The sequence below is a fragment of the Pleurodeles waltl genome, chromosome 5, assembly GCF_031143425.1.
Source record: "Pleurodeles waltl isolate 20211129_DDA chromosome 5, aPleWal1.hap1.20221129, whole genome shotgun sequence".
Lineage (NCBI taxonomy): Eukaryota > Metazoa > Chordata > Amphibia > Caudata > Salamandridae > Pleurodeles > Pleurodeles waltl.
The window spans coordinates 285330010-285344324 of NC_090444.1; the positions used below are offsets into that span (position 1 = coordinate 285330010).

At 51.2% G+C, this 14315-nt stretch overlaps 1 protein-coding gene across 1 annotated transcript in view; it reads right to left on the reverse strand.

The window, feature by feature from the left end:
• Window positions 1-10709, reverse strand: part of MCFD2 (multiple coagulation factor deficiency 2, ER cargo receptor complex subunit) — a 107476-nt gene extending 96767 nt beyond the window's left edge. Inside the window, exon 1 of the mRNA XM_069234025.1 lies at window positions 10548-10709. The gene's annotated coding sequence lies outside the window, so the exon portion shown is untranslated. The remainder of the gene's footprint in view (window positions 1-10547) is intronic.
• Between the last annotated feature and the right edge of the window lie 3606 nt (window positions 10710-14315).

The window sequence follows — 14315 nt, forward strand, 5'->3', positions numbered from 1 at the left end:
CAACCCCCAATTAGAGACCCCCTTCACGGCTGAAAATTACGACTGTCAGGCAGGTAAGGTATCCACGTAATTAAAAAAAAATATTATCCTGAGTGCCAGAGGAACCCTCCCCCAGTAAATACTCAAAACATAGGTAAGACCGTGGAACCCTAAGACCCCGGAAAATATACTTTACTAGGTGGAGAAACTTGAGCTGGTGGTGGTGATGAGTTAATAGGCCATAGATTTTGGTCAAAATAACTTCATAAGAAACCCCACCGAATTCCCTGAAGCCCCAATCAATTTCTCCACTTTAGCTATTATTTCAGTTACATGATAAGACGCATACGTATTGCAAATGACAAGCTGCAATATAAAGTTGTTGATTTTTCAGGCTCTGTATCTCCAGCCCTAGTTACTAGTTTAAAAGCAAACCAACAGTCCTGATGACTCCTATCTCCATACACATTTAGTCCTGCAGTTCACTGAACATATGCTTTAGAATTCAACTTCTGCGCTTACATCAAATTATTTGCCTATTATCAGTACCCACTTCCCTGCCCAAAGCAAAGAGCTGGACTATTTGCCACCGTGGATGACATGCTTAGAATGTAATGCACACACAAGTTAAGATGGCTGAATACCGTGTTGTGTTAAAAGTGGTGTAAACTTAGCCTGACCCACTGACCTACCTTTAATTTAGATACACCCTTTGCCTTGCAAAGACAAGTACAACCTTTGTCCCAACTGATACATAGTACACCCTCTATGATAACTGTCCCTATATTTTCATTCAAAGACAAGTTTGGGATGTGCAATAAAAATCTGAACTGTGAGACTGACAGTTCCCCAGAGGAGTCGGCTGTGCCCATTCCAGTCTAGCTGTTGATTCCTCCTCAGCAACAAACTCCTGCCTTCTTCATTGGCACTTAAGAGCATAATATTAAGGAGCACTGCCAGTAGTTTCCCACGAATTGATATGAAATATTTACCCAAGTGATCGAATAGATTATGGATCACGCATTTCAGACAACATTCCCTGTAAAGACATGCCTTGCACAACAACAGAGCAGAGTAAACATTACTGTTTTTGTTGCAACATTTCCAAAAAAAATGTTTTACCGTGGCCTTTAAAGAAAAGTTTAAGCGGTCCGTGGTTGTTTGCTTTCTGCCACAGTTGTTCATATTATAAATCGAAACTCCTGGCGCCAGAAGCGGCATCGACCATCAAATAAAAGACAAATAGTCTAATAAATATTGAGGTCACAATGCCTGGTCAACAAAGGTAGTGAAAACACTGCCAAGGACAAAGAATAACGACTCAAAATGTGTAAAACGTCAGCAGTCTACATCAAGCGTTTACAAATCAACACTGCAAAGTAGGACCCAAGAATTAAGCTGCATGCAAAAAAATTCAAAAATATAAAAAAAGAAACTATTTAACAAACTGGTTTAACAAGATGTGTTCACAAACAATGAACAATTATGGACATCTAGGAAATAATATAAAACCTTTGCAGCAGTAGAAACTGACACACATGAATCAGATGATCACTGTTGCTCTCCAACCTCTTACCACTACACTGAAGTGTTGGTGTGATTTTATAGGTTTCCTTCTTAAAGATACCATGTTGGCCTTCAGCCCACCCCTTAAACTGGCTACGGAAAACTGCAGTTCGTCGCATTTCTTCTAACAGAAAATTCAGTCATATAACATTTGTGCTCCAGAAACAACATCATCATTTTCCATCATAGCCAAATACATTTTAAAATATGCTTCCTGACACATGCATCTGCCTACCCTAAAGTAACTGGCAAAATGTACGTCTAAGAAGACCATGAAGCAAAGATATTCTTCATTTGAAAATTCGGATATGTAAAAAAAAAAAAAAAAATGTCATCACTGACTCCCGGGTTCCATCCACGATATGAACCTCCCCACAAACATCGCCTCTCCTTTGGAAAACAGCGGAAAATAATTTATTCCAAACTAATCTGAATTAATGTGCACATATTTCTTGTTGCACAATACATTACCTCCTTTTGACTATGCAATAAATTACTGCATCTTTTAAATGTTAGCAGTCTCTGACTGATTCAGGTCCTGAGCTCGCCCCCCACGACCGCAGCACCAACCTGCTGCCTTCTGCCTCTGTCCCACGAGCATGCTGCCGTTTGCGTGTTCGAGGCCCTCCTCCACCCGCAGGCATCCTCCTGCGCCTCATCCCTGGTGGCTAGTGGGATCACTTGACCCGTGTGCCGCTTCAGCCGGCCCGTAAGTTGTTTTTCGTTTTTTTCGCTTTTTTCAGCACCTCGCCGCCGGCGCTTCTGCCCCCTTTGTGCCCCCCTGATTGCTGTCTCCCCGATCGTGTATTGTGCCATTATTGTATTTCTGATTGTATTTTCTCATTGTAACTGCTTGTAATTTTGCTCGTTTTCAGTGTTTTTTGCCCCTTGTGCGCTCCCCGTTCCCTGCTGCTGCCTCCCTGCGGCCCGCCCCCCTCGCGCCCCCATTTGCCGCTCCCTCCCGCCTCCCGCCTCCCAGCTGCTCCTCCCTCCCCCCTCCCTTCTTAATGGCTGGCGCTGCGCGTCGCGAGTGAGCGAACTCTGACCTGTTTCAGGTCCTGAGCTCTCCCCCCACGACCGCAGCACCAACCTGCTGCCTTCTGCCTCTGTCCCACGAGCACGCTGCCGTTTGCGTGTTCGAGGCCCTCCTCCACCCGCAGGCATCCTCCTGCGCCTCATCCCTGGTGGCTAGTGGGCTCACTTGACCCGTGTGCCGCTTCCGCCGTCCCGTAAGTTGTTTTTCGTTTTTTTCGCTTTTTTCAGCGCCTCGCCGCCGGCGCTTCTGCCCCCTTTGTGCCCCCCTGATTGCTGTCTCCCCGATCGTGTATTGTGCCATTATTGTATTTCTGATTGTATTTTCTCATTGTAACTGCTTGTAATTTTGCTTGTTTTCAGTGTTTTTTGCCCCTTGTGCGCTCCCCGTTCCCTGCCGCTGCCTCCCTGCGGCCCCGCCCCCCTCGCGCCCCCATTTGCCGCTCCCTCCCGCCTCCCGCCTCCCAGCTGCTCCTCCCTCCCCCCTCCCTTCTTAATGGCTGGCGCTGCGCGTCGCGAGTGAGCGAACTCTGACCTGTTTCAGGTCCTGAGCTCGCCCCCCACGACCGCAGCACCAACCTGCTGCCTTCTGCCTCTGTCCCACGAGCACGCTGCCGTTTGCGTGTTCAAGGCCCTCCTCCACCCGCAGGCATCCTCCTGCGCCTCATCCCTGGTGGCTAGTGGGCTCACTTGACCCGTGTGCCGCTTCCGTCGTCCCGTAAGTTGTTTTTCGTTTTTTTCGCTTTTTTCAGCGCCTCGCCGCCGGCGCTTCTGCCCCCTTTGTGCCCCCCTGATTGCTGTCTCCCCGATCGTGTATTGTGCCATTATTGTATTTCTGATTGTATTTTCTCATTGTAACTGCTTGTAATTTTGCTCGTTTTCAGTGTTTTTTGCCCCTTGTGCGCTCCCCGTTCCCTGCCGCTGCCTCCCTGCGGCCCCGCCCCCCTCACGCCCCCATTTGCCGCTCCCTCCCGCCTCCCAGCTGCTCCTCCCTCCCCCCTCCCTTCTTACTGGCTGGCGCTGCGCGTCGCGAGTGAGCGAACTCTGACCTGTTTCAGGTCCTGAGCTCGCCCCCCACGACCGCAGCACCAACCTGCTGCCTTCTGCCTCTGTCCCACGAGCACGCTGCCGTTTGCGTGTTCGAGGCCCTCCTCCACCCGCAGGCATCCTCCTGCGCCTCATCCCTGGTGGCTAGTGGGCTCACTTGACCCGTGTGCCGCTTCCGCCGTCCCGTAAGTTGTTTTTCGTTTTTTTAGCTTTTTTCAGCGCCTCGCCGCCGGCGCTTCTGCCCCCTTTGTGCCCCCCTGATTGCTGTCTCCCCGATCGTGTATTGTGCCATTATTGTATTTTCTCATTGTAACTGCTTGTAATTTTGCTCGTTTTCAGTGTTTTTTGCCCCTTGTGCGCTCCCCGTTCCCTGCCGCTGCATCCCTGCGGCCCCGCCCCCCTCGCGCCCCCCATTTGCCGCTCCCTCCCGCCTCCCAGCTGCTCCTCCCTCCCCCCTCCCTTCTTAATGGCTGGCGCTGCGCGTCGCGAGTGAGCGAACTCTGACCTGTTTCAGGTCCTGAGCTCGCCCCCCACGACCGCAGCACCAACCTGCTGCCTTCTGCCTCTGTCCCACGACCACGCTGCCGTTTGCGTGTTCGAGGCCCTCCTCCACCCGCAGGCATCCTCCTGCGCCTCATCCCTGGTGGCTAGTGGGCTCACTTGACCCGTGTGCCGCTTCCGCCGTCCCGTAAGTTGTTTTTCGTTTTTTTCAGCGCCTCACCGCCGGCGCTTCTGCCCCCTTTATGCCCCCCTGATTGCTGTCTCCCCGATCGTGTATTGTGCCATTATTGTATTTCTGATTGTATTTTCTCATTGTAACTGCTTGTAGTTTTGCTCGTTTTCAGTGTTTTTTGCCCCTTGTGCGCTCCCCGTTCCCTGCCGCTGCCTCCCTGCGGCCCCGCCCCCCTATTTGCCGCTCCCTCCCGCCTCCCAGCTGCTCCTCCCTCCCCCCTCCCTTCTTAATGGCTGGCGCTGCGCGTCGCGAGTGAGCGAACTCTGACCTGTTTCAGGTCCTGAGCTCGCCCCCCACGACTGCAGCACCAACCTGCTGCCTTCTGCCTCTGTCCCACGAGCACGCTGCCGTTTGCGTGTTCGAGGCCCTCCTCCACCCGCAGGCATCCTCCTGCGCCTCATCCCTGGTGGCTAGTGGGCTCACTTGACCCGTGTGCCGCTTCCGCCGTCCCGTAAGTTGTTTTTCGTTTTTTTCAGCGCCTCGCCGCCGGCGCTTCTGCCCCCTTTGTGCCCCCCTGATTGCTGTCTCCCCGATCGTGTATTGTGCCATTATTGTGTTTCTGATTGTTTTTTCTCATTGTAACTGCTTGTAGTTTTGCTCGTTTTCAGTGTTTTTTGCCCCTTGTGCGCTCCCCGCTCCCTGCCGCTGCCTCCCTGCGGCCCCGCCCCCCTCGCGCCCCCATTTGCCGCTCCCTCCCGCCTCCCAGCTGCTCCTCCCTCCCCCCTCCCTTCTTAATGGCTGGCGCTGCGCGTCGCGAGTGAGCGAACTCTGACCTGTTTCAGGTCCTGAGCTCGCCCCCCACGACCGCAGCACCAACCTGCTGCCTTCTGCCTCTGTCCCACGAGCACGCTGCCGTTTGCGTGTTCGAGGCCCTCCTCCACCCGCAGGCATCCTCCTGCGCCTCATTCCTGGTGGCTAGTGGGCTCATTTGACCCGTGTGCCGCTTCCGCCGTCCCGTAAGTTGTTTTTCATTTTTTTCGCTTTTTTCAGCGCCTCGCCGCCGGCGCTTCTGCCCCCTTTGTGCCCCCCTGATTGCTGTCTCCCCGATCGTGTATTGTGCCATTATTGTATTTCTGATTGTATTTTCTCATTGTAACTGCTTGTAGTTTTGCTTGTTTTCAGTGTTTTTTGCCCCTTGTGCGCTCCCCGTTCCCTGCCGCTGCCTCCCTGCGGCCCCGCCCCCCTCGCGCCCCCATTTGCCGCTCCCTCCCGCCTCCCAGCTGCTCCTCCCTCCCCCCTCCCTTCTTAATGGCTGGCGCTGCGCGTCGCGAGTGAGCGAACTCTGACCTGTTTCAGGTCCTGAGCTCGCCCCCCACGACCGCAGCACCAACCTGCTGCCTTCTGCCTCTGTCCCACGACCACGCTGCCGTTTGCGTGTTCGAGGCCCTCCTCCACCCGCAGGCATCCTCCTGCGCCTCATCCCTGGTGGCTAGTGGGCTCACTTGACCCGTGTGCCGCTTCCGCCGTCCCGTAAGTTGTTTTTCGTTTTTTTCGCTTTTTTCAGCGCCTCGCCGCCGGCGCTTCTGCCCCCTTTGTGCCCCCCTGATTGCTGTCTCCCCGATCGTGTATTGTGCCATTATTGTATTTCTGATTGTATTTTCTCATTGTAACTGCTTGTAGTTTTGCTCGTTTTCAGTGTTTTTTGCCCCTTGTGCGCTCCCCGCTCCCTGCCGCTGCCTCCCTGCGGCCCCGCCCCCCTCGCGCCCTCATTTGCCGCTCCCTCCCGCCTCCCAGCTGCTCCTCCCTCCCCCCTCCCTTCTTAATGGCTGGCGCTGCGCGTCCGGGCGCAGCGGGCGCGCCGGAGGCGCGCCAGAGGCAAGCCCGTCTGCGCCCGTCCGTGCCTGGACCACGCCCAGCGCCACACCCCCTGGCCCTCGCGCCCCCCGCATCCGCTACTCGATCAACGAACTCCGCGCCTTCAACCCCGGCCCCTCCACTGAATGCTGCCGGGCATCCCCGAAGCACACTAAAGGACCTTTTTCCTGCCGTACCTGCAACTTCTCCTGCATCAGAACGACCAATCCAACTACGAAAACATTCAACCCCAACCACCTGAACTGCATCCTCATCAACACCCGCTCCGCACGAAAACACGCCATCGAGCTCTGGGATTTGCTCGACACCACTGCTCCTGACGTGGCTTTCCTGACCGAAACCTGGTGGAACGACTCCTCGTCTCCGGACATCGCCATCGCCATACCGGACGGCTACAAAATCACCAGAAGAGATCGAACCAACGGAATCGGCGGCGGAATAGCCATCGCTCACAAAGCTACCCTCAAAATCCACACCCACTCGGACGACACCCTCAGGACAGCCGAACACCTCCACTTCCAGATCCACACGGACCCCAACACGACCCTCAGAGGAACCCTCATCTACCGCCCTCCAGGACCAAGAGCCCCCTTCAACGACACCATCGCCGACCTTGCAAGCACCCACGCCCTCGCTTCCCCGGATTACATCCTCCTGGGAGATCTGAACTACCATCTGGAAAATGCCAACGACGTCAACACCGCGTCACTGACCTCCAACCTCCTCAACCTCGGTCTCCACCAGCTAGTCAACACGCCTACCCACATCGCCGGACACACCCTTGACCCCCTCTTCACCTCAAGCAACCACATTTCCTTCAGCCTCACCTCCGAACTCCACTGGACCGACCATCACTGTGTCCATTTCACCTATAAGAAAACCACAGAGCAACACCGCATCCAGCTACCTCCCCACCGCCGCTGGGGCAAAGTCACCCAAGAACAACTGACCAGCACCCTCATCAACAACCTTCCACCCGACGCAATCGACCCGAGCACAGCCGCCATCAACCTCCATCAATGGATCCTCGACTGCGCCAACACCCTTGCCCCTCTCAAGAAACCCACCACCATCCAAGGAAAGAAAAAACCAGCCTGGTTCACAGACGATCTCACCACCTCCAAAAGCAACTGCCAGAAGCTCAAAAAGAAATGGATCCAAGAACGCACACCCGACAACCTCGCCACCCTCAAAAACGCCAACCGCGAACACCACCAACGGATCCGCACCGCCAAGCGCGCCCACTTCACCGAACGCATCAACAACAACGCCCACGACTGCAAAGAACTCTTCGGCATCGTGAAGGAACTCTCCAATCCGAAAGCCAACTCCAACGACATCCCGCCCTCCCAGAAACTCTGCGACGACCTCTCCACCTTCTTCCACCAGAAAATCACTACCATCCATGACAGCTTCAACACCGGTCCACCGCCAGACCCCACCCCCGACGTCTCCTCCCGCGAATGCCGCCTCACCGCCTGGACCCACGTGGACGAGGCAGAAACCATAACAACCATGAACACCATCCACTCAGGCTCCCCCACGGACCCCTGCCCCCATCATGTTTTCAACTCAGCCAACGCCACCATCGCCCCCGAACTCCGCAAGATCATCAACCTCTCCTTCACTTCTGCCACCTTCCCGGACAGCTGGAAACACGCAGAAATCCAACCCCTCCTCAAAAACCCCAAGGCTGACCCCAACGACCTCAAAAACTTCCGTCCGATCTCTCTCCTCCCTTTTCCAGCGAAAGTCATCGAGAAGATCGTCAACACTCAGCTCACCCACTTCCTCGAAGACAATTCCATCCTGGACCCCTCACAATCCGGATTCAGACGAAACCACAGCACTGAGACTGCCCTCCTCGCCGCCACAGATGACATCAGACATCAAATGGACAACGGCGAAACCTCAGCCCTCATCCTCCTCGACCTATCAGCCGCCTTTGACACCGTCTGCCACCGCACCCTACTGACCCGCCTCCAGGAAGCCGGCATCCAAGACAAAGCCCTCCACTGGATCTCATCCTTCCTCTCCGACAGAACGCAGAGAGTCCGTCTCTCCCCTTTCCGCTCCAAAGCCACCAACCTCATCTGCGGCGTCCCCCAAGGATCCTCCCTCAGCCCTACGTTGTTCAACGTCTACATGGCCCCCCTCGCTCAACTGGCCCGCCAACATCATCTCAGCATCATCTCCTACGCCGACGATACCCAGCTCGTCCTCTCCCTGACCAAAGACCCGCTCACCGCCAAAACAAACCTCCACGAGGGACTAAAATCCATCGCCGATTGGATGAACAACAGTCGCCTGAAACTCAACTCCGACAAGACGTAAGTCCTCATCCTCGGACGCACTCCCTCGGCCTGGAACGACTCATGGTGGCCCTCCGTCCTCGGACCCCCACCCACCCCTGCCAGCCACGCAAGAAACCTCGGCTTCATCCTGGACTCCGCCCTCACCATGTCCAAACAGGTCAGCGCCGTCTCCTCCTCCTGTTTCAACACCCTTCGAATGCTCCGCAGAATCTTCAAGTGGATTCCAACAGAAACCAGAAAGACGGTGACCCAGGCCCTCGTCAGCAGCAGACTTGACTACGGCAACGCACTCTACAAAGGCATCCCAACCAAAGACATCAAACGACTCCAACGTATCCAAAATGCCTCCGCCCGACTGATCCTCAACATACCCCGCCGAAGTCACATCTCCCCTCACCTAAAGGAACTCCACTGGCTCCCGGTAGACAAGAGGATCACCTTTAAACTCCTGACCCACGCTCACAAGGCACTTCACAACACCGGACCCTCCTACCTCAACACCAGACTTAACTTCTACACTCCAACGCGTCAACTCCGATCCGCCAACCTCGCCATCGTACCCCGAATCCAGCGCAAGACATCCGGCGGCAGATCCTTCTCCTTCCTCGCCGCCAAGACCTGGAACTCTCTCCCCACATCTCTCCGCCAGACCCAGGACCTCCTCGCATTCAGAAGGCTTCTCAAGACCTGGCTCTTCGACCACTAAATCAGCAGCGCTCCCCCCTGCCCCCCCCCCCCCAGCGCCTCGAAACCCTGACGGGTACATAGCGCGCTTTATAAATTCTATGATTGATTGATTGATTAAGTACAATTGTAATGACTTTATTGTAACTTGTATGACCATTACACCATATCAACTGTAAACATGTGAAGAAAAAAAAATATAGTGCCTACACTGTGATAAAGTAGGCTCAACCTTAATGATAAGTCACTCCTGGATTATTGTGGGCAGCTGTGGCATGATAGTGCCAAGGTAGGAGTGTAAATATTTTTCAATAGATTGAACTACAAACCGGGTCATATAAGACGGTTCCAGTCAAAGTGATTATATATAACATGCATAACAAATAATTAAGAAGGACGGGAGGCGCCACACGCACAACAATATACCACAAGTAAATCCACAAATTAGCTAACCCAGAGATCTCCAAGATGGCTGGGTTGTATTTTTTGTGTTTTACCCAAGCAAGAGAAAATGCCGCCCCGATATCCTGGCGTCTCATCACGAAAACGTGGAAGCCTGCAAGAGTTTGTGGACGTTTTACCAGTTTCGGTATGTAGCTACGTGGTGAGTGGAATTACGATTAGATTTAGTAATAACAGTGTAAAACAAGCTAATGAATGACACTATTTGTCAAAGTTTTGATAATGTTGTTATCCACAAAGCACATGGCAGCTGAAGCAATTTGGGACTCAAGATTTAAAACTTAAGGCTACATGCTGAAGGATAAACGAATTAAAGTCAATATTAACAATTTGTGCAATTATTTGTGGATTTACAAGTGTGAATTCTTTGTGGTGCTGCCAAGTCCTATTAATCGTATTCCTAAAGTTTAACATCAATGGATGGCCTTGATGGGTGCCAGGGACATCGTTCTGTACTACACTATGCATAACGTGTGGTAATATAACCAAACCTCTCTCCAAAACCTAGGAGAGACACTTCCTTGCCAAGCCTACTGCATTTGTAAATGCTAATTTTTCGTGGCAATGATGTAGCATACACTCGCTCGCCAAGCTACGCACTGACTCGCTCACGAATTCAGCAGTCTATGCAGGTACTCGTAAATTACTTTGGCCATGCCTACGCCAATTAGCCCAGCCGTACGCTTCCTAGTTAATTAAGTGCTCGCTCGCTGATCTGCGCATCCATCTCGCCACCCACCCATTAGCTCGCCCGTCCATCCATACAGACAACTTTTCGTCGGTCTCTACGCTTCGACGCCAACCAACTGATTGAGATTTACTCAACACCCCCGTGCTGCATTCTCACATTCATTCACAACTATTCGCCACTCACTGACGATGCACTTTCCTATTAAAAAAAAAATAACACTTACCTACTGGATTTCTTTTGCTCCTAAAATCCCTAATCGTGGTTAGGGTGACCACCTGTCCGCTACTTACGGACAGTCCAAGAAGTCAGCCTCATACCCGTCTTCTACTGCTATTTTTCTAACTCATGTCATTTGTCAATAATTTTAGCTCTTCTGGGTAGCAAAACGACCAATCCCACATCCTTACATAATCAGTGAGTCGTAAGGGAGTACGGCTAATGTGTAAGGTGTCCAATGATTCGAGCCTTGGAGGCACCCTAGCCAATCGCTCTGCGCCAGGCAGAATTCCGAGGCTCGGATTGGCTGTGGAATCTACACGTGGCTTTTCCCTACTTGCGATCCGTCGTTTTACAGTAGTAGCTATATGGAGCCCAGCTTCGCGTGAGTGGAGGCTTGCTGTCCTAGGGCTGTTGTTGAAGTAGATAACTTGCCGGTTGGTGAGAGTCTGTTTCGGAACGTGTGAGCGCGAGTGCAGCGCAGAGTATGGCTTGAGGTGATGAGTAGAGTTGGCTGGACTGTTTGACCCTGTCGTGACTGACAGTTGACCGGTTTGCCTTTGTTAGGGTAAGGATGGCTGCGGCAACCATTAGGGTGACCAGCTGGCATCGAGGCAAATTCTGGACAGGACTGTAAAAAATTCAGGACAAAAGTTCAAGACCAAACGTCAGTTTTACACACACACACACACACAAGAAAGGCCATGTCTCACTATGTTGTCAGTGCATTTATTTACTCTTTTTTTTTTTACGCAGCACTATTTATTCACTGTGGTCTTTTGTGATTGCCTCCTGACATGCTACATACAAGTGTCACATTACATCGTTCAGAAGTAAATTAATTTCCTTCAGCACTGTGTCAAGGCCATCACCCCTACCCAAATCTACCCATTCTTTCTTGGAGGAAAATCAACAGCAACATTTTGATGATGATTCTGATCATTTTAAAACCCATGCCAAACAGTTTGGGAAACATTAAGGTAAGTAACCTTATGCTAGTTTAAACAATTTGAACAAAAACATCTGCTTTCCTCAACCTCCAATGGGCTTTAAACCTAAAAAAATTCAATGAGGCAGAGTAGATGGGGTGGACAACAGTCTCACACCTAATATCATTATGTGAGGTACCCACAACTTGTCTGTAGTCTCACAGCACTAGAGTCTGAGTCCGGGACTCTACATTTATCTCAGAACTGGAAGGCTGTACTACCAATCAAAGATACTAAAAGAGGAGGATGAAATCGAGATCCAATGGGACATCCACGACAACTGATTCAAAGGGTTGTTGCTAAGAATTGAATAAATATGGAAGAGAAGAACAGGGTTGGACAATTCCTAAAATCAGGCATGATGGGTTCACCAAGACTATCGGAAGATATTGTGTACCTGCGTAGTTGTCTCTGCAGACAGGAGAGAAACAGAAGATGCATGTCAAGTAGTTGAGTATGCAGCACCAACCCACCTGGCAAACTCTTCTGGTGCAATGGGCCACTGTTCGTGCTTGTGAAGGGTGAGCAGGGGCCAGACCCCCCTGCAAGATTGTGCAAGGCAATTTCTCGCTATGTCCATGTCTTAAAATAGTTTTGCAATTGAGCAAAAGCCGAACCAGTGATCTGGGTTATCCCTAAGTGTCAAGTACACATAGAATCTTCAAAATATGTGGGATGTAGATTGCACAAACAAAATGTAAGAACATGAGAAATATTTTAAAATGTAATTAGTGTTTCTTTAACATGTGGTACTGTTTTTCCCTTTATATGCATTTGGACCTCAGATTGAACTGGGAATCAGTTACTTTTCAATACCTAGGGAATAATATTTACTATTTCCCCACTTATTTGCAGGATGGAAATCTCAGCAGATTGTCACGGTCCCTCTGAGCCCAGTTTGCTTTTTGGCCTTCTCTTCTGCTTTCTGTAGTGGGACCATTCAACGGGGCACCATCTGGGATTATTATGCACAGCTTTCTCATGCCTTGCTTTAACCTGCAAACTCACTGACACAGAGAAACCCTGTGCTCCTGCACTACATTTGCTAGGCCATCCCACTCGCACAGGACAGCTGTGCTCAGAGCAATTCCGTCAGTAGCATGTTGCAGGCATCTTAAAATTGGGGGATTTTTTTCTGGACGGTGAGTTACTAAATTTCCAAACCCTTGCGGTAGACTACCAGCTTCACCCTAGTCAACTCTTTACTTACATCCACATCAGACAAGAATTAAATGCCCTATTTCATGTCTACCACCTAGTACTAACCATACATGAGGTGTGCCAGAGCCTCTACACCATAGGGACAGTGGTGGCCACTTGGCAGGGTGGGTATTAAAAAAAATAAGATTTAAAAAACGTACCTCTATGTTGGGAGATACGGTTCCATCTCGCCCTCCGTCCTCCTCGGGCTCCTGGAAGCACAAGGCTTCCAGACCCCCTCTAATCACAACACATTTTATGCCGCTCTACACCACTGCGCCTCTGCATTCAATACAACTCCAGTCTAAGCAAAACCAATCTACTCCGCATAATTCCACTCTATGGCACTCTGCAACCCTGCACTGTACACCACTGTAATCTACTCTGCACCACGGCACTCTACACCATTTTACTCTATGCCATCACACTTTATGCCACTCTATGCAACTCCACTCTACGCCATTTCACTCTACTGTGAAGCAATCTACTTTACTCCACTTCATTCTGTCACTGCATTCTACCCTGTACCTCTCCACTCTATGCCACTGCACTCTACTCTGAAACAATGTACTCAACGCCACTGCACTCTACTTCAAGGCACTCTACACCAATGCACTCAACTGCATTATACTCCACTGTACTCTACGCCACTGCTCTCTATGCCACTCTACTCCTCTGCACTGACACTCTACTTTGCAACATTGCACTCTCCGTCTGTGTACTCTACACCACTCTACTCTGTACTAATGCATTCTATACCAATACACTCTATACCACTGTACTCTATGCCACTCTACTCTGCATCACTGCACTTTATGCCACTGTACAGCACTATACCCAACTCTGCAATGCACCACTCTACAGTAATCCACTCTGCACCACTCTTTGCCACTTCACTATGCCATTTGAGTCTACTCTGCACTCTATGCCACTACACCACTCTACACTACTGCACTCTCTGCCACTCTGTTGTATGCCACTCTACTCCACTATATGAAACTCTACTCTGCCCCACGCCACTCTATTCCACTGCACTCCACGCCAATGCACTCTAAACAACTGCACTGTACCTCACTGCACTCTACTCTGCACCACTATACTCTATGCCACTCTACTCCACTCTACACCACTGCACTGACACTCTACTCTGCAACATTGCACTCTCTGCCACTGTACTCTACACCACTCTACTCTGTACTACTGCATTCTATGCCAATAGATTCTACACCACTGCATTCTATGCCACTCTACTCTGCATCTCTTCATTCTACGCCACTGCACTCTACAGCACTCTACTCTGCACCACTCTACACCACTGCACTCTATGCCACTCGTCTATGCTGCACTCTACGCTACTGCACTATACACCACTCTACACTACTGCAAACTCTGCCACTATTGTTTGCCACTCTACGCCGCTGCACTCTATACCTCTCTACTCTGCACTGCACTCTACTATGCACCACTCTAATCTATGTCTCTGCATTCTATGACACTACATTATACGCCAGTAAATTCTGTGCCACTGCATTCAATGACACTTCACTCTACACCAATATATTCTGCAACACTATACACCAAAGTAC